The sequence below is a fragment of the Clarias gariepinus genome, chromosome 17, assembly GCF_024256425.1.
Source record: "Clarias gariepinus isolate MV-2021 ecotype Netherlands chromosome 17, CGAR_prim_01v2, whole genome shotgun sequence".
NCBI classification, from domain to species: Eukaryota; Metazoa; Chordata; class Actinopteri; order Siluriformes; family Clariidae; genus Clarias; species Clarias gariepinus.
In genome coordinates, this window is record NC_071116.1 from 25,333,352 (window position 1) to 25,353,647 (window position 20,296).

The window sequence follows — 20,296 nt, forward strand, 5'->3', positions numbered from 1 at the left end:
AATGTGTGTTGTGCCAGGTATACATATATTGGTACGTTAGTCATGTAACTTATTTGGCCATGTAAATTTATTTGTTTTTACGCCTTGAGTAAACACAATGACTGGCATAATTCTGCATGCAGTGTTTACTGATCATGTGATGAAATGCCAACCCTTATTTTACTTACTCTTTAGATAATACAACTAAGATAATAGATTTGAATAATTTGAGTTTAGCAACTTTTAAAAATGGTGAGTTGGCCTGATTATTGTGTGACTGGTGTTTATCTGTGATGCTAGTGTCATCGGAGAGGAGGTTTATCTTTGGATACTCTCTGAACTCTGTGTAGGTTTTTTCCCATTATTTAACTAAAATCATTTCGCCACACCTGCTCTGAAAACACCTACTAGTCTTTGTCCTTAAAAAATAAATAAATACACACTTAACATATATTTAATCACATGTTAATCATATGTCGTGCATATGTTTTTATTTTTATATCATTTATTTATCAATCATTCACTCTTCTTCTGTAACAACTTAACCAAGTACGGGATGCAATGGATCCAGAAGGGAGGCCAGTATATGCACACACACACATTTATTTAAAACTAATTATAAATAGCCAGTCCACCTATTCCTGTTTTTGGAAGGTAACCAGGGCTTGATAATTTATTGTAAGTATACAGTGGGGGAAATAAGTGTTCAAGTTCAAGTAGGCTTTATTGTCACTTCAACCATATACAGTTAGTACACAGTGAAACGAAACAACGTTCCTCCAGGACCAAGGTGCTACATGCAACATAAACTTACAACATAAATTAACAGAGAAAATCTACAGGTTTTACAGACAACAGACAACATTAAGTGCATGTGCAAATGTGCAAACGAGCAACATCAAAGTGACAGTGCGACAACGACATAAAACATGGTGTTGGTGTTAAGGTAGTAAACACAGCAGCAAGAATTGAGGAATTAGTGCAAAAAGTAATGAATATTGTGCAAAGGAGATAAACAGTGAAGCATATACAGATTTGTGTGTACAGTAGTTTGGTAGTGTAGGTTAGTGTGTCTGCGCTTGTGTTGATTAGTCAGTCCAGTCTCAATGTTTTAATGTAGTTGAGTTAAGCTGAGTGATAATGTTTATGTGTGTGTGTGTGTGTGTGTATCAGTTCAGTCCCTTTTTGTTGAGGAGACGGATGGCTAGTGGAAAAAAAACCGTTGCACAGTCTGGATGTGTGTGCCAGAATGCTTCGGTACCTTTTTCCAGGTGGCAGGAGTGTAAAGTGTGTGTAAGAGGGGTGTGTCGGATCTGCCACAATGCTGGTGGCTTTGATGCAGCGTGTGGTGTAGATGTCTTCAATAGAGGGAAGAGAGACCCCGATGATCTTCTCTACTATCCGCTGTAGGGTTTTGCGGTCCGATATGGCACAATTCCCAAACCAGACAGTGATGCAGCCGCTCAGGATGCTCTCGATAGTCCCTCTATAGAAGGTGGTCAGGATCGGTGGTGGAAGCTGGGCCTTTCTCAGTCTTCTCAGAAAGAAAAGACGCTGTTGGGCTTTCTTGTGTAGGGAGCTGGTGTTAAGGGGCCAGTTGAGGTCCTTCTCCAGGTGGACACCCAGAAATTTAGTGTTTTCCACAATCTCCACAGAGGAGCCGTTGATGCTAGGCGGAGAATGGTCGCCTCGTGTGCTGCTGAAGTCAACAACTATCTCCTTTGTCTTGTCAACATTCAGAGACAGGTTGTTGTCACTACACCAATCCGTTAGCCTCTGCACTTCCTCTCTGTACGCTGATTCGTCGTTCTTGCTAATGAGACCCACCACGGTCGTGTCATCAGCGAACTTAATGATGTGATTCGAACTGTGTGTTGCTACACAGTCGTGAGTCAGTAATGTGAACAGCAGGGGACTGAGCACACAGCCTTGTGGGGCCCCAGTGCTCAGTGTGGTGGTGCTGGAGGTGCAGTTCCTGATCTGTACTGACTGAGGCCTTCCGGTCAGAAAGTCCAGGATCCAGTTGCAGAGGGGATGACAGTGTTGAATGCTGAGCTGAAATCTATGTACAGCATTCGAACGCATGTGTCCTTCCTGTCCAAGTGTGTAAGGGCAAGATAGAGTGTAGTGGAGATGGCATTGTCCGTTGAGCGGTTAAGATGGTATGCAAATTGCAGTGGGTCCAGTGGGGGGGGGCAGCAGGGTCTTGATGTGTCTCATGACGAGCTGCTCGAAGCACTTCATGATGGTGGGTGTAAGTGCAACGGGACGGTAGTCATTGAGACAGGACACAGTAAACTTCTTGGGCACGGGGACGATGGTGGTGGCTTTGAAGCATGTGGGAACGACGCCGCTGCTCAGAGAGATGTTGAAGATGTCGGTGAGAACATCTGCCAGCTGTTCAGCATAGTCAAAATTTCACCTGCTTCAGAACCAGTTTTAAACGCCTGACGGTACAGCGGGGCAAAAATGTACTTAGTCAGCCACCAATTGTGCAAGTTCTCCCACTTAAAAAGATAAAAAGAAATTTTCTGGCCTGTAATTTTCATCATAGGTATACCTGAACTATGAGACACAAAATAAGAAAGACCAAAAAAATCCAGAAAATCACTAAAAATCTCACGATACATGGCCCCATTCATTCTTTCCTTTACACGGATCAATCGTCCTGGTCCCTTTGCAAAAAAAAAAGCCCCAAAGCAAGATGTTTTCATCCCCATGTGTCACAGTAGTATGGTGTTCCTTGAAAGCAATTCAGCATTCTTTCTCTTTCAAACATGAAGTTCTACTTTGGTTTCATCTGACCATATGAAATTATCCTAATCCACTTCTGGATCATCTAAATGCTTACTAGCAATTTTCAGACAGGCCAGGACATGTACTGGCCTAAGCAGGGGGACACGTCTGGCACTGCAGGATTTTAGTCCCTGGTGGCTCAGTGTGTTACTGATGGTAGCCTTTGTTACTTTGGTCCCAGCTCTCTGCAGGTCATACATTAGGTCCCCCTGTGTGGTTCTGGGATTTTTGCTTATGATCTTTTTGACCCCGCGAGGTGAGAGCTTGTGAGAGGCCCAGATCGAGGGAGATTATCAGTGGTCTTGTATGTCTTCCATTTTCTAATAATTTTTCCCACAGTTGACTTCTTCATACCAATCTGCTTAACTAATTGCAAATTCAGTCTTTTCAGCCTTTTATACTGATAACAGATGTCATTAATACAATTAATGAGTGGAGGACATAGGAGCCTCTTAAAGAAGAAGTAACAGGTCTGGGAGAGCGAGAAATCTTGCTTGTTTGTGGGCGACCAACTACTTATTTTCCACCATATTTTGCAAATTCTTTACAAATTTTACAATGTGATTTTCTGGATTTTTTTTTCTTATTTTGTCCTATATATACCTATGTAAAACAGGCCTCTCTCATCTCTCTCATCTCTCTTAAGTGGAAGAACTTGCACAATTGCTTACTGACTAAATACTTTTTTTCCCCACTGTATAAAAAAATACAGCATACTTGTCATGATTGGGAGGTATTGCTGGTGTCGTCGTCTGGGCACAAAGAGCAGACATAAACCCAGAGGGGTGTTGTAAACAACTAATCTTTTAATCACATCAATAACAAAATATAAATAATATAGAAACAAAAACAAAAGAACAAACTCAAACTATACCTAAAGGTGTATGGCGCAACACAGGCTTGATGACATATACTGGCTCTAAAACCTGTTACACAACACATAAGCGCTATGGCGAAACACAGGCTTATGACCTTACAAACATTGTTGAGCTGACACAGGACAAGACAAGATTAGAAACACGGAGGCACGGAGAGACCAGGGGGACCGGAGGCACGGAGAGACCTGTGGGTCTCCGGGGGGACCAGTGTTTCACCATAGCGCTTATGTTTATGTTTTTCCACACGGGGAAATATCAACAGGAGGACACATACTTACATAAACTTTAAACATACACCACACTTCACTTGACCAAGTCAGCTCCACAAACATAGACACACACTGAACATCGAACATAGCCAACACTAGCGCCTTTTTATCTTAACAAAACAGAACCTAAATCAAAATACAAATTGAACTAATCAAAACAAAATGCCCACAAAGTGACAGTATAATGCTCACAGTGTGAGAACAATGCTCAACCCAGTTTCCCAGACTAAACAGCTATTTATAGATGATCTAATGAGCTACCTCGGTTCAGGTGCGCATCCGCATCACCTCACCGAGGTGCCTTCTAGAAAACTAAGTCTGCAAACAAAACCTACAAAAACAAAACGGTGACCTCTAGTGATGGTCCAATTATAATACTAAGTTTTGGAGCCAAAAGATGTTGATTTCTGACAGCATCCCTTAGTACTATGCGCACAAAACATGTAAGGCTAGAAGACCAGAGAAACTTACTGGTAATGGGAGGAATTTACCCTTTTCAAGAACATTTTGAAGTTGTCCCTTTTCTAACCTCACTTTTAAAATTGCCAGGCAAAGGAACAGTTTCTGTTTGCAGGCAATGACCCTCATAAACAGTTGAACTGGACTATACTGTATGCAATCTGCTTATTAAAATGCCCAATATGCTTTTTACAAAACTATTATACTGTACATTACTGTTATTAGTGCCAATCGAAGATCTGGAACTGTATAATGTGTAAAAGCACCAACATGCTTCTTATAAACTCCTTACATCGTATTGCACATTACTGTTACTTGTTATTTGCAATTCCTATTACAGTATATGTGATGCACACTATGTCTACTTGCACTACCTTGCATACTTACTTTATGTACACCCAAGGGGGAAAAAAAGTATGCCAATTATATTAAATCCTAGCATGCCAAACATACTTAAGGGTATTTAGTCCAGATTACTGACTGATTTCCCCAACTCAACAATCTAGCGCCTTAGCCTACTGAGTCAACTGCATTGCTCATGGCCACAGGCAATCTGAAGTTTTTTCCTGGACTCTTGGTCTTTTTACCAAGAGGGAAGAAAAATTAAATCATTGTATTACAGGGCACTATACATAAAAGTGTTGATGACATATGTTTTTTTTTTTAAGAACATGTTAGTTTGGCATTTATGAAAGAAGTCTCTAGTATCAGCTGTTTCCACCAGTAAATTTTCTGCAATGGGAATGGGAATTTTCCCTTTCTTGTTTTTGAATAAAATGACAAGCCGTGTTTTTTTTTCTACTGGCGAGGGAATGATTGCTTATAGAAGATAGTTATAAACAAAACTAAATGTTACTATAAATAGTTTAAATGCTTAATGCCTTGTAAAAAAAATTTGTAACATAATATTGTAAAAAAAAATTGGCCTTATTGCAAAGTAATAGCAGCGTTAAACCACAGAAATGTCACGGAGGTCAAAATGAGAGGGCAGAAAGATAGATCCAGGTGCAGAGAAGCAGGTGGTTATGTGAGGCGTTGGGCGAGCTGTGCGGCGAGAAGAGATGAGAGGCAGTGTCGTAGTAGTAGGGCGAAAGGGAGAGTTCAAAACCGTACGATCCGTCAGCGGAGGGCATCGAGTTGAAACGGGGGCGAAGCTGGGTCGTAGTGGAGGGACGAGTAGTACCCCCCCTCTAACGAACTCCTCCAGGTGTTACGCGGGGTGCGTTAGGGCAGCGTCTGTAGAAGTCTGTGATCAGTGTTCGAGGACAGTTTAGAGGTGATCAGCTTAAAGGACAGTTTGCGATGCGTCGTAGCTGGGACACGTGGAAGTTGGGATGAATGTGTCGCATGGATGAAGGGAGTAAAAGTCGGACGACGCACGGATTGATTAACTTGGTTATTGTAAATGGCCCGATGAAATGTGGAGAGAGCTTGCGTGAAAGTGTCCTTAGGGGGATGTCCCTGGTGGCGAGCATGACTCCCACGTGATACCTGGGAGTCTTGGAGCAGTGGCGGTCAGCCTGTCTCTTGTACGACCTGGACGCTTGCAGTAGGGATTATCTGGCTCGTAACCACGTCCGTTTGCAGCGGTGGACAAAATGAGGGAACCTCTACTTCCTCATCTTAAGTGGGAAACAGCGGTGGTTGGTAGACCAAACAGCACAGGAATAGAGAGAGGCCTGTGGCGGCAGATGGCAGAGAGTTGTGAGCGTACTTGGTCCATGGGAGGAACTTGCTCCAGGTAGTAACATCCTGGGTGGTCATACACAGGAAGGCAATTTCCATAGCTTGGTTCTTTTGTTCCGTTTGGTCGTTGGACTGGGGCTGAAAGCCGGAAGACAGGCTAGGGGTGGCCCTGATGAGTTTACAAAAAGTTCTCCAGAAGCGTGAGGTGAACTGAGGGCCACGATCTGATACTATGTCAGTGGGGAGACCGTGGAGATGAAAAACATGGAGGATTAACTGCTCAGCAGTTTCCTTGGCGGAGGGAAGCTTGGGAAGTGGAACCAGGTGAACGGACTTGGAGAAACGGTCAACGATGGTCATAATACAGGTTTTCCCATTAGATGAGGGTAGGCCCGTTATGAAATCCAGTGAGATGTGCGACCAGGGCCGGTAAGGTATGGGTAAGGGTCTGAGAAGGCCCTCCTCACTTGAACGTGAGAAAACTGCGGCAAAAAACACACAATAATCCAGCAGCGAGCTGGCGCGCTGCACCTCCTTATAAACCGGAAGAAATCAGCGCCAGATGAGAAACCGGTGTGCCAGCGGGGCTGTCCGGGGGCGTGTGAGGAGAGATGACAGCGTGGGAAAACAAACCAGCGTGGTGAAGAGCATGACAGCGTGAGAAAGGAAATGTCAACAGACGAAAGCGGTCTTTGATCAGCGCGGCGCGCTGAGAGCGTGACAAGAAATCAAAGAAAAAAGTCAGGTGGACATGTGCTGCATTCGAAAGGTAGATCTCTAAAGTGAAGCTCATAAAAATAAAAAATCCAGTGACTCAAAATATTAGAATATTCTTAATTCTAAAAAAATAAAAGAAATTTACAATACAAAAATCCTGAAAAGAATTGTTCAATTATGCACTAAATACTTGGTCTGGGATCTTTAAGCAAGAATTACCACATCAATGTGGCAATGAAAGCAATCAACCTGTGGCACTGCTAAGGAGTTACTAAAGATCAGATGGCTTTAATATCAGCATTCACCTGATCTGAGCTTCCTCTCGACAATTCCCCCATAGATTCTCAATTGCATTCAGATTAGGCACGTTGGCTGACCAATTAAGTACATTAATATCAAGGTCACCAAACCAGTTAGTGGCAGTTTTGTTTAGTAATTGATTATTTAATTTTTAGATGGACATGCCTTTATTTATTTAACAAAATTAGTTACACAATGCCAAGATCTAAAGACATAAGCAATGGTCTTAAAGAAACAGTTGTTACTGCACATCTGAAAACTGTTATAAATTTATTTCCAAAAAATTAAAAAATGGAAATATAAAAATAGTGAAAAGCATTTAAGACAGTTCCCTGAAATGGACGTCCCAGCACAGTCACCCCAAGGTCAAACCATGCAATGCTCAGAGAAATAAAAAATAAAGAAAAAAAAAAAAACAAGAGCTACATCTCAGGCCACACTAAGCATGTTAAATGTTAAAGTTCATGACAGCAGAAGGAGATGATTGAACAAGTACTGTTTATTTGGAAGGGTGCCAAGAGAAACCTCTTCTGTCTAAAAGGAACACAGAAGCACAAGTGAATTTCACAAAACTGCATCTAATGAAGGCACAAGACTTCTGGAACAATGTCCTATGGACAAATGATATCAACTTGGAGTTCTTTGACCTTAATTTCCACCACCATGTTTGGGTAAAATTCAATTCAATTCAATTTTATTTATATAGCGCTTTTAACAATGGTCATTGTCTCAAAGCAGCTTCACAAAAATAAAAGAAATTCATTAAAAAATAATAATAATAATAAAAATAATAATAATAATAATAATAATAATAATAATAATAATAAATTGTGTATGTGTGAGAAAAATGTGTCTAGATAATAACGAGATGAATGAATGAAATTTCTCTGATGAGCAAGCCAAGGGTGACGGCGACAGTGGCAAGGAAAAACTTCCTGAGATGGCAATAGGAAGAAACCTTGAGAGGAACCAGACTCAACAGGGAACCCATCCTCATTTGGGTGATAACAGATAGAGATGATATAACATCATGTGTGTTATGCAGCTGAAAGTACAATATAACAGAAATTCTTTAAATTAACATGAAGTCCAGTTCAGCATAGGGATGAGTCAGTAGGTGCAGAGGGCAGATGGGGTCTGGATCACTGGGAGCACAGGAGCAGGATGTGTAGCTCCAACCATAATAAGGCAGAATCCAGCTGGAGCTGGTCCTTCTCTGGATGCCTCAGGATCCTCACAGGGTTGGCCTTTGTCTACTGAAGCTGGTACAATCTTAAGATGCCTTGGGGATGGGTAGAAAAGTACAGAACAGATACAGAGAATTAGAGTAGTTGCCATTCAGGATAGGTGTACTGAAGTATGAATTTATGTGAGAGTTACGCGTATGCCAGATTAAAGAGATGCGTCTTGAGTCTACTTTTAAACTGGGAAACTGTGTCTAAGCCCCGAACACTGTCTGGAAGGCTACTCCAAAGCTTTGGAGCTAAATACTGTATGAAAAAGCCCTAGCCCATTTTGTAGATTTTGAAATTCTGGGAATTACAAGAAGTCCAGAGTTTTGTGATGTTAAGGAGCGTGGTGAATTATAGCGTATCAGAAGACTGGTTAGGTATGTGGGAGCTAAACCATTTAAAGCCTTGTATGTAAGTAGTACTATTTTGTAATTAATTCTAAACTGAACAGGTAGCCAGTGCAGGGATGATAATATAGGTGTTATATGATCATATTTTCTGGATCTAGTGAGAACCCTGGTGGCTGCATTTTAAACTAACTGAAGCTTGTTTATTGAGGATGCAGGACAACCACCTAGTAATGCATTACAATAGTCCAGTCTGGAGGTCATGAATGCATGAACTAGCTTTTCTGCATCAGATACGGATAAGATGCCCCTAAGTTTGGCGATATTTCTAAGATGGAAAAAGGCTGTTTTTGTGATATTGGAAATATGATTTTCAAAGGACAAGTTACTGTCTAATATCACGCCCAGGTCTTTTACTGTTGAGCTGGTAGTAACAGTACATCCTTCTAAACGCAGGCTGAATTGTGAAAGCTGTGTGCTGGCTTTTGGGCCGATGAGTAATATCTCTGTTTTGTCTGAGTTTAGTAAAAGAAAGTTATTGGTCATCCAATCTTTTATGTCCTGGACACACTCGGTTAATCTAGACAACTTAGGTATTTCGTCTGGTTTTGTTGAGATATATAATTGTGTATCATCAGCATAACAATGAAAACTAATCCCATGTCTTCTAAAATCAAACAGCATTTCAGTAGAAACACCTCTGGGCACATTGCAGTCTTTTAGTCAACTGTGAACTCTGTATACTAGACTTTTCTAGAGAGAAATGTGAGGCCATCTCCATCAGACAGCTAAACTTGGTTGAAATTGGGTCATGCAACAGGACAGTGATCTGAAGCACACCAGTACATCAGAATGGCTAAAAAATAAAATAATAAAAATTTTCAAATGGCCAAGTTCAGACCTCAACTCAGTTGAAATGATGACCACTATGAACTCGAGCGATGTTGTAAAGAACAGATCAAAATTCTTCCTCAGTGATGTGAAAGACAGATAGTCATACAGAAAACAATTACTTTAAGGTATTGCTGCTAAATATAGATCATCAAGCTATTGAATTATGGGGTTACTTACTGTAGTATTGTTCAAACTTTTTTTGGCTTAATGTTTGTTAAATAAATAACGATATGGTGGAAAAAGTTATATATTCTTATATATAAAATGACCATGAAAACTTCAAATTTTAAGCAACTTGGATTCTGTGCTTTTGCACTCTTCCTCCAGACTTTGGGACCTTGACTGGCATCTGATGTTGTCTCTGGTTCAGGAACTTTCTGATACCAGGAATGCAACAGTTGTAGCCATTTCCTGACGACATCTGTGCATGGTGGCTTTTGATGCTCTGACTCCACCCTCACTCAGTTATTTGTAAAGCTATGTAAAGTTCCTGAATTGGCTTTGCTTTCATTTTCTGTCACCTACCTTCTGTGTGGAGAAAGTCAACAATCATCTTCTGGGCAACTGTCAACCTAGCAGTCTTCCCCATGCATGTAATAAATATGGTATTTATATTGTATGAACAGTAATTTACCCGAACTCAAAATGAAATATTCTAAAATTTTTAAAAAATGTTTTGAAAAAAAAAAAAGCTCAGGGGTAGCCCAGTGGTTAAGGCATTGGACTATGGTTTGGAAGATCCCAGGTTCAAACCCCACAATGAACAAGTTGCCACTGTTGGGCCCCTGAGCAAGGCCCTTAACCGTTAACATGCTCAGATGCGTAGTGAAATAAAAATGTAAGTCGCTCCGGATAAGAGCATCTGCCAAATGCCTAAATGTAATATTAAAACAGACAATATTTCACACATGTAGTGAACCTAGAATATGGGTTGAATTTTTTTTATTGAATTACCAAAGAACATTTTTGGTTTTGAAAAGAAGTTGTGCTGTTTGTGTCTCTGCTGTTTTAAGACCAGAACAAAAGCTTCTTGTTGAATGTTTCTTATTATTACCTCTGCCTTTGCAGGTTTAATTTACGCACAAAAGGCAGTGAAGATTTTCGCTGTAACTAAGAGTCCTAAACCTGTTCCAGCATCATGATGCCCGAGTGCACAAAGCAAGCTCTATGAACACATGGTTTGCAATGGTTAGAGTGGAAGCCTTTGAGTTTCCTGCATAGATCACTGACCTCAAACCCACTGAACATATTTGGGATGAACTGGAGTGCTGACTGCACCACAGGCAACCTCACCCAACATCCGTCCCTGACATCACTAATGCCCTTATGGCTCAATGATCTCAAATACCCACAGCCATAAAAAGGGAGTTTATTATAACAGCAAAAGACGATGAAATCCAGAATAGGATATTCAATATGAACCAATGAATGTGCACAAATGTTTCGCCCTATAGTACACAGACAGGACAATTCTGGAAATTACAGTTAGTAGAATGTGTGTTGTGCTAGGTATAAATATATTGGTACGTTGGTGATGTAACTTATTTGGCCATGTAAATTATTAGTTTTTATGTCTTGAGTAAACACAATGACTGGCATAATTTTGTATGCGGTGTGTACTGATCGTGCGATGAAATGCCAACCCTTATTTTGCTTCCTCTTTAGATAATACAAGTAAGATAATAGATTAAAATCATTTGAGTTTAGCAACTTCTAAAAATGGTGAGTTGGCCTGATTATTGTGTAACTGGTGTTTATTTGTGATGCTCTGGAAGAGTTTTCGAGTGAGTAAGTGAGTGAGTAAGTGAGTGAGGGCGAGCGGGCGGGCGGGCAGGGGTCCTGGGATGGACTTGCCTCCTGCCCAGGGTGTACCTTGCCTAGTGTCCAGATTCCTTTAAAAAAGGCTCCAAGTCTCGCATGAACCTGTGTAGGATAAGTGGTATATAGATTGAGTGAGTGAATTTTGAAGTTGTATTGCTTTTCTCTTAAACGCCAATATCAAGGGATATTACATCTGGATTTATGGCACAATGTGGGCCATTACAAAATGCAGAAAAGTTAAAGGCATAGTTACGAAGCTATTAGAGTGAGGAATGCAGGTTTGTAAGTTTAGAACTGCCTGTGGTTTCTGGACATTTAATGCAATTCCTAGTAAGAATCAAATTGCTTTGTTAATGAAAGCACACATTAAAGCAGAGATATATTTGAACTGTGTGGAAGATTTAGATTAGAATTAAATTACTTAATTTGCAAACCTTCATATGTTTAGTATAGGAGCTCCACAAAGTTCTCTACACTAGTACAGTAGAATTGGTGCTACCATGTTTCATAATAAATTTTTTTTTTAAATGTGACACACCACCCCAGTTAATTAATGTTAAATATAGCTCACATTAGGCATGTACATTTTGTGTGTGTATATATAGGTGCTAGAGATGCAACAAAGAAGCACCATAAAAAAAATAAAAAAAAACACATTAAATAAGCCGATTGTTATGTAGCCCCTAAATCGTGAAGCCCCCAAAGGAACATGGAAAAAAAAGGTTTATTGCTAATGTCAGTGTTTGCAGCACGGTAGCTTGCTTAGCACTGTGGCCTGACACTTCCAGGTTCCAGGTTCGATTTCTGCCTCAGGTCTGTGTGCATGGAGTTTGCATGGTCTTTTCATGCTTGGTGGGTTTCCCCCAGAAACTCCGGTTTCCTCCTACAGTCCAAAGATTAGGTTGCAGATTAGGTTAATTATTTTGCCATTTCCAGATTGACCATAGTCTCTGTGTGTGTGTGTGTGTGTGTGTGTGTGTGTGTGTGTGTGTGTGTGTGTGTGTGTGTGATGTATTGGCAGCCTTTCCAAGGATCCCTGGGGTCTCCGGTATAGGCTCCAAGTCCCCTGTGGCCCTGTACACAGGATAAAGTGGTATAGACGATTATTTAATGAATGCCAGGGTTGCCCTCTAGAGGCATGCAGCTACAGCTGCTATGGACTATAGTTAGTGTGTTTTTATATTTGCTACCTGGGACCTTTTTGTTGTATGGATGTTCAGTTGTGTTTTTAACCCAAATCTAGTTTAATGTATTTGATTATGTTCACATTACAAACAACATTGTTTATCTCTTTAAGTCAGATCGAATTTGCATCTGGGATAGAACACACAGTATTTGTGTGACCACTTATTTATTTCAAACAACGGATGTGATTATGTTAGTTGGCTGTATTTGTTGAGGTCCAGGGGGAGGAAGAAAGCCAGATGCATCACTTTAGCTGTTTTAGCACCTACTGCTAGCACTGCTATGAATTCCCCATGCTACCAGTACTGATTGATGTCTGTAACCTACCTATGCATGCACAGAGCAAAAAATCATTTAATTCTTTAAAAATTAGGGTAAATTCCTATAACGCCATCCCCATATTCTGGTAGCGGTAAAATTTACAGTTAAACCTTAAATTTAGAGCATAATTAGTTCTGGATTTATGCTTGTATATCAAAGCACTTGTATATCCAAGTGAATTTCTCCATAAGAAATAATGGAAACTGATGATGATTCGTTCCACAACCCAAGCATATTTATATAAAAATAATTTATACAAACTGGAAAGTAAAAGTAAAACAAATTAACTTGCACTTTACCTTAAAAATAATTGTGGTTGTTGTAACTGAGACCAAAGAGAGGAGAGGAGAATTTTTTTTTTAAATGGGTCATTACCTGACACTGATATTTAATGATAAATAAATATTTAGTCTGTGTTTGTGTGTTTATTGTTAAGCCTGTGTGCATGTGTATATGTGCAAGAATGTATGTTTCTGTGTGTCTGGATGTGCTCATGTGGGGTATTGAGTCGTTGTTTCTCTTTCTTGCTGAAGCATGCTCTGATTTCTTATTCTGTATGTAACCCTTAGCAGCAGTTGCTACTGGATGTGAAACACAGGCGGATATCATATTTCCTGGCACATGGCTTTTGCTGTACCTTTGCACCCTAGTACATTACATCTTTGCTTTTTTTTAGCCATGATTATTTAGTGGCCTGGGGTGTCCAGGCACACATCAGAGACCGGTCCTTTTCTTTTCTTCTCTTCTTATACTCCTCAGTAATTGTAGAACTTGGACACACGCCCTTACACCCCAGAATCTCCCTTTTTACAAAGGAGTTTCATTCTTCAGGGTGGGAGTGCGGTAATTTTACTGCTGTATGTGACCAGGGTTATTGTGATATCAGAGGCAGCATGAGAAATGCTACTAGGGGGAAACATAGCTTTAGTTTTAACAGATTTATTTGTTATAAAAAAAATAAATAAAAAAAAAAAATTGTGGTGCGTCCTGTACAGCATTTTATGTCTGGTCTCCAATATTTCTATTCCATTATTTGGATTTTATATGAGTATGGAGAGGATTAGGGTCACCATAAATAAATCTTTGACTTCAATCTCAGAATTCTGCCTTTAATCCCAAAATTCTTACTCTAAACTCAGATTTTAAAATTTAATCCAAAAAAAATTATTCAAGATTTAATCAAAATTCCATTTTTATCAGAATTCTGACTTTAAAAATTTCTGAATCTTTCCAAAAATTCTGACTTTGTCCTTAGAATTTAGACTTTAATCCAGCATTCTGACTTTAATCCTAGATTTCTGACTCTAAACTCTAAAAACAACATTTTTTAAGTTTTTTCCCAAAAAATCCTGCCCTTTTTTTTACCCTTTTTTTTTTTTTTTTTTTTAAAGAAATTGCAACTCTAAATTCGGATTTAATAAAATCAGAAGGCTGAAGGGGGAAAATATTCAGTTTTGAGAAAAGAAGTCGAACTCAAATTTTTATTATTATTATTATTATTATTATTATTATGCCATAATAATCTTACATACATGAGATACCTGTGTGTCTATTAGTAACTACAGCATACAGTGAGCATTGTAACATGAAGCCAAAACATTTTGATGACTTACCATTACAGTAATCAGAAAGGGTTCATTAAGCCACAGAAGTAGGAATTCAGTGGAGGAAGTTGTAGTCAATAGCAGACACAAGTTCATAATACAATAGTACACGTAGAAACAGCAATACCGTAGATTTTAGAGCAAATGTGTAAACAGTTTACATGTAAAAAAGCAAACTATCAGGGTTAAAAATGTTTAAATATACAGTACCATTATAAAAATGTGTGAACCGGTTCCTTTTTCATAATTCTATCATTCTGAATTTTTATAGACAGGATTTTTTGCAACTTATACTACAGCAGTATACTTTTTAAGGACATGCAAATCTGAGAAAATAGGATTTTGACATGTTTTTCCACCATGTTTTTCAAGTTGGAAGCAGAGATATTTAAATGTGCACCAATTAGGTTAAGCAAATTCCCTGCATGTATATGGGGGTGGCAAATGTCAAAATTTTAATATTTGTTTTTCACCGACATCTCTGAGGCATTTCGCATAAATATGCAGTACTTTTACCACAGTAAATATCCAGTATAAGTGATGGACTTTAGTTCCGTTTTAGACTACATGAGTTAGCTGGAGTTAAATTGGGCCGGTGCTGTCGGGATGTTATTGACAGCATTATAGACCTTCTTGTATTTTAGGCTAAATTGTTGCTCAAGTTTTAAATTATATAGATTTTATTTTATATTGTTGGCAGGGGCATGGTTGAACATCACCTGCAAGTAACATGCAATGCTTTCCACCTGTGGCTTGTTATCAAGGTTATTTATTGGTGTTTTTTTTTTTTTTTGCATTGGCAGAGAGAGTGAGAAAGAGAATCAAGAAAAATAAGCACAGCACCCTAAGTGTGTGTGCCCGCACGCACCTGTTAAATGATTCTGGCTGAAAACCAACTACTGAATTCACAATGAGTGCTAAATAATATTTAACTCACATATACTGCCTGTCTTAACCTTTCTTTCTAAGATGACTCCAGATACACATTTTTTAATCACACCAGTTTCATCATATGCATTAAATGGCTTAAAAAAACTGGTGTGAGCACACACACAGTGACCTCATCCACTTAATAAACAGCACAGCAGAGTGACGGGTGAATAGGTAAAAAATAAAAAAAGATGAACAAAAATGGGTCAAAAACTCTCGCTTATTCTTTATACTGCTTATCCCTAACAAGGCCTCTCAGGGGACTCAGGGAACTAGATGAGGTACACTCTGGATGGGGTGCCAATGCATCAAAGGGCACAAGCATGCACAGACACACACACATACCTATTCACACACAGTGAGAAATGTGTGCATGCCAATTCACCTAAGGATATAAGAATCTGGATGTTGGCCAAACCTAGTCAGCAGATGATGAGCTGTTAGTACATATTACTGGTGTGGTATATTACAGGCAGTACCATATTATTTAATGTAATACATTATTAAGTGTTTCAACAACCACTATGGTATTTAATTAATTTTTTATTTCATTTTTCTTTTTTTTTATTGGAAGCATATCATAATCATATCAATGAGGTATGTAAACATATCTAACATGATGTATATTTCACAGTATCCTGATTTGTTTTCCACAGTACCATATTATGGAATATGGCAGAACCATGTATCATACTATATTACATGTTTTAATGTACCAAATGGGCAGAAGCATGTACCATAGTATCATACATGTACTATAAGAGTAAATAAGTACCAGTCAGCAGATCTTGAGCTTCCAACAAGGCAGCCTCCACATTCAAGCCCCTGCAATAGCTTGACCAGACAGCCTCTTCAGCCAAACTTAGCTGAAACCAAATGACAATAGGATTGTCTCACAAGGACCATCCAGGCTTTCTGCTCAGTAAAAGATGTTACTATACCACCTGCTTCCATGGAGGTTGGGCTCCAACTTACTTGACAGTGTTCGCCACTTCCAGCTCTTCTATATTGAACTTCGCTTCACCTTGGCTTCATGATGACCTATGCTCCTGTAAATGTATTATTTATAATGAATATGTCCCAATGAATGTCTAGGGTAACCCACTGAAGGCACCTGGTAACCCGGATATTCTTTTTTTTCTGTTCTGTCATGGATTTACCTTCACACTCTCCACTGCATGCTGTGGCTTTTCTGTTGTCTACAGTGGTGTTCATTTATTTCAAATTCAAATTATATTTGTCACATACATACAGTCATACACAGTTTGATATGCCGTATAGTGCTTAGACGACTGCCCGTGACCTTAAATTAAAAGACTATTAATAGGAAATAAATATGGAAAAGAAAATAGAAGGTAAATTTAACTAAGAAAGAGTAAAATAACTGTGCAGTAGAAAATATAAGAAAAATACAATATAAGAAAAATATAGAAAACTTTGAAAAATAAAAAAAACATCTGTTCAAAATAGAAATATGAAAAGTGTCATGATTCACATATTTAAAGGGCCTTTGTGCATCAGGGAAACAGAATGTCTAGGGGGTGTGCAAAAATGCTTGTAACACATTTAAAGCGACTCATGTTAGAGTAAGTAACTAATGTCCACAAATGTGCAGGTGTGCAGTGGCCACTAGTGTCAATGAATGTCCAGAGTGAGTGCAAGAACTTTATGTGTGGCTGTGCAAAATGGATCAGTACTGTGTAGTGTACTGATTGAGAGACCGTATCGCCTGCGGGAAGAAGCTCCTCCTCAGTCTCTCTGTGTTGGTCTTCATGGAGCGGAATCGCTTTCCTGACCTCAACAGAGAGAACAGTCCATTGCTAGGGTGGCTGAGGTTCTTTACGATCTTTCTGGCCTTGTTCCAGCACCGCTTGCTAAAATTGAGTGCAGGTCAGGGAGCTTGGTGCGGATAATGCGCTCAGCTGATCGCACCACCCTCTGTAGAGCTCGTCTGTCCTGCATGGTGCTGTTCCCGAACCAGGTCGTGATGTTTCCCGTCAGGATGCTCTCTATGGTGCGAAATAGAAATTCCTGAGCATCCTGGAGGGCAGTCTAAAGTCTCTCAAGCGTCTGAGGTCGCTTTTCACCATGGTGTTGATGTGACAGGTTCATTTCAGGTCTCCTCCAGGTAGGCTGTCTCATCGTTTTCAGTGATCAGGCCCACCACGACGGTGTCATCAGCAAACTTAATGATGGTGGTGGAGTTGGTAGAGGTTACGCAGTCGTGCGTTTACAATAAATACAGCAGGGGGCTCAGAACATAAACCTGGGGGGCTCCAGTGCTGAGAGTGAGAGAGGATAAGACATGTCCACCCATCTTTACTGCCAGTCAAAAAATTAGAGATCCACTAACACAGAGGTGAGCTGTGTCTCAGGTGCTCCAGCTTGGTGGTGAGTGTGGAAGGAATTATGGTATTAAATGCTGAATTGTAGTCGATGAAAAGCATTTTAACATAATTCCCCCTTCTAGTGTCCTGGTGAGTGAGAGATGTATGCAGAAGATGAGAGATAGCATCATCTGTAGAGCATACTTTGCCAAATGCTTATGTTTTGATTCAAGTCTGGTCTCTTTCCAAGTCCTATTATCGTTTGTCTGTAGCATTTAGATATAAAGTGTTGGTATTTTACCCTATGACCAAGGATGAATGTAGGGGCAGCTGAAGATTATGTGGGTTTTTTCGCTGTACGATTTTAATATCCAATTTAAAAACATTCTACTTCGATCATTTTATCATCTCCCTATTGTGTTATGATCCTATTAACCTGTTTAAGAGTTTGTTCTGGATCAGTCAGTGTATTTAGGTTCCATTTGGCAATGTGTCTTTGTGTTGCGGCAGTTATGTTCTTGTGTTTTATGGTTATAGTTTGAAGTTTGCAGTAAGTGTTCCTTATATTAGTATCTACATTGTTGTTTTCAATTCTAGTTGTTGTGCATGTGTGTGTGTGTGTCTTTTTTATGGTTGCTCTAATAAAGTTCTCATGCACACACTCTCACACACACACACACACTGCTTTTAACTGAATAAAAAAAAAAGGCTAATAGCATTTAAAAGTCAAATCATAGAGTTTTCAGTATAATCTTTTCAAGCACTATTACATACTTTACTAATGAAATATTTGTTTTGGATAGAGGCAAAAAATACTATATGTGGTAAAATTTCTTATGGGCAATATTGGCCGTTACTCATAATTACATTACCATGGTATCACGCCATGTCTAGCTATATTACAGTACATATCATAATATACCATAGCATTGCCATGATACTTCAGACATTACCACGGTAGGCACCATAAGTCTTAACAGAGTACCAGGTCTGTGCTGTGTCTCCTGTGATGGTACTATGGTATGTACCACAATACTTTGGTGAAAACAATGGTACTTACTGGTTGCCACAGTGGCTACCAAAGTTTGGAAGGTATCTAATATGGTATTTTGTACATACTGTAACATATTAGGTATGTTAGTACACGCTATTGGTGTGATATACTACCGACACTACCATATTATTGTATGTAATATTAATCCTTTTAACATACAGTGTGGCGTATAATTAATGTTACATACATCTAGTGGCACAATATTATATAACCATTATGTATAATATTTAATAGTTTATTTTTGACAGTATCCTATCATACTATATATTTAAATAAGTATCATGTACAGATTACCAGGTATTGACTAGCAGGGTACCTATACTATGGTAAAATTTATTATGGGTAATAACTCTTTTATATCTTTTTTGATAAATTAGAACTTTGAATTGATCTGATTATGATAGATTGTAATAATAATATGTTCATAAAAGTGTACCCTGGTGCACTCGTGGCTAGTGCAGCACACTCACTGACTGGTGTCTGGGTGATGTTATTCATTGTGCTGCTGCCACATAATGTGCTGACTGGTTAACTGTATGAATACCAAGGTGTGTAGGAGTTCTTTACAAAGTGGCCAGTGAGTGTATATCACAATGTGAAATTGCCTGTTGACTCCATTTTACATTAGGTGCAACTCATTGTCAGGGTGGCTTGGATGAGACGTGGCACCTGGTGAGAAACAGCAAGTGTGGAGATTGCAAGTAGGTGCAAGGCCGATTCCCTGTAATGCTGTGATAAGTAATTACACACAACACAGCAAACTGCTCTTACATGTGAAATACTGTATGTACAAGCAAAGACAATGGATTATTGAAATACTGTAAATGTTTCTCTATCAAAGATCCAATGGATTTGGTAAAAATCCCAAGACTGACAGTACCACTCAAGATTTTCTAAAATGATTTTCTTTAATCATATATAAGAAATGGGTAGGCACCTAAACCAAATCATAAGCAAATTAGATGTTCATGAAGCTCGGGATCTCAGAGCAACAGTCCCTTCAGTGTGACACAAAAACACAAATTATAGCAAACCTTTATTTGGTACCAAATTACCTGTATTATTATTATTATTATTATTATTATTATTATTATTATTATTATGGGTGGCATCTTATTACAAAATCTGAGTTGACCAAAGCTTAAATAAATCATAATAGTTTGAAAGAAAGTTGAAACTAAAAGGGGAAAAAAAAACATTTTAAAAAGATGTTATGCACTAAACCTCTTCTAAACAGTATGAGATAAAAATGTAAGTCGCTCTGGATAAGAGCGTCTGCCAAATGCCTAAATGTAAATGTAATGTAAATGTAAACAGTTTTGAGTTTAAGCTCAAAAGGGAGTGAGCACCAATATATCATGTTGAATGTGCAAAGATTTTAATAATGAAAGGCCAAAGACAACCTAAGGATGTTCTTAAAGTTGCAAATATAAAGGAAAAGCAGCTGGTGAGTTAATTAATTATCATGTTCAGAATGGTAAGTGTGTGAACTAATTT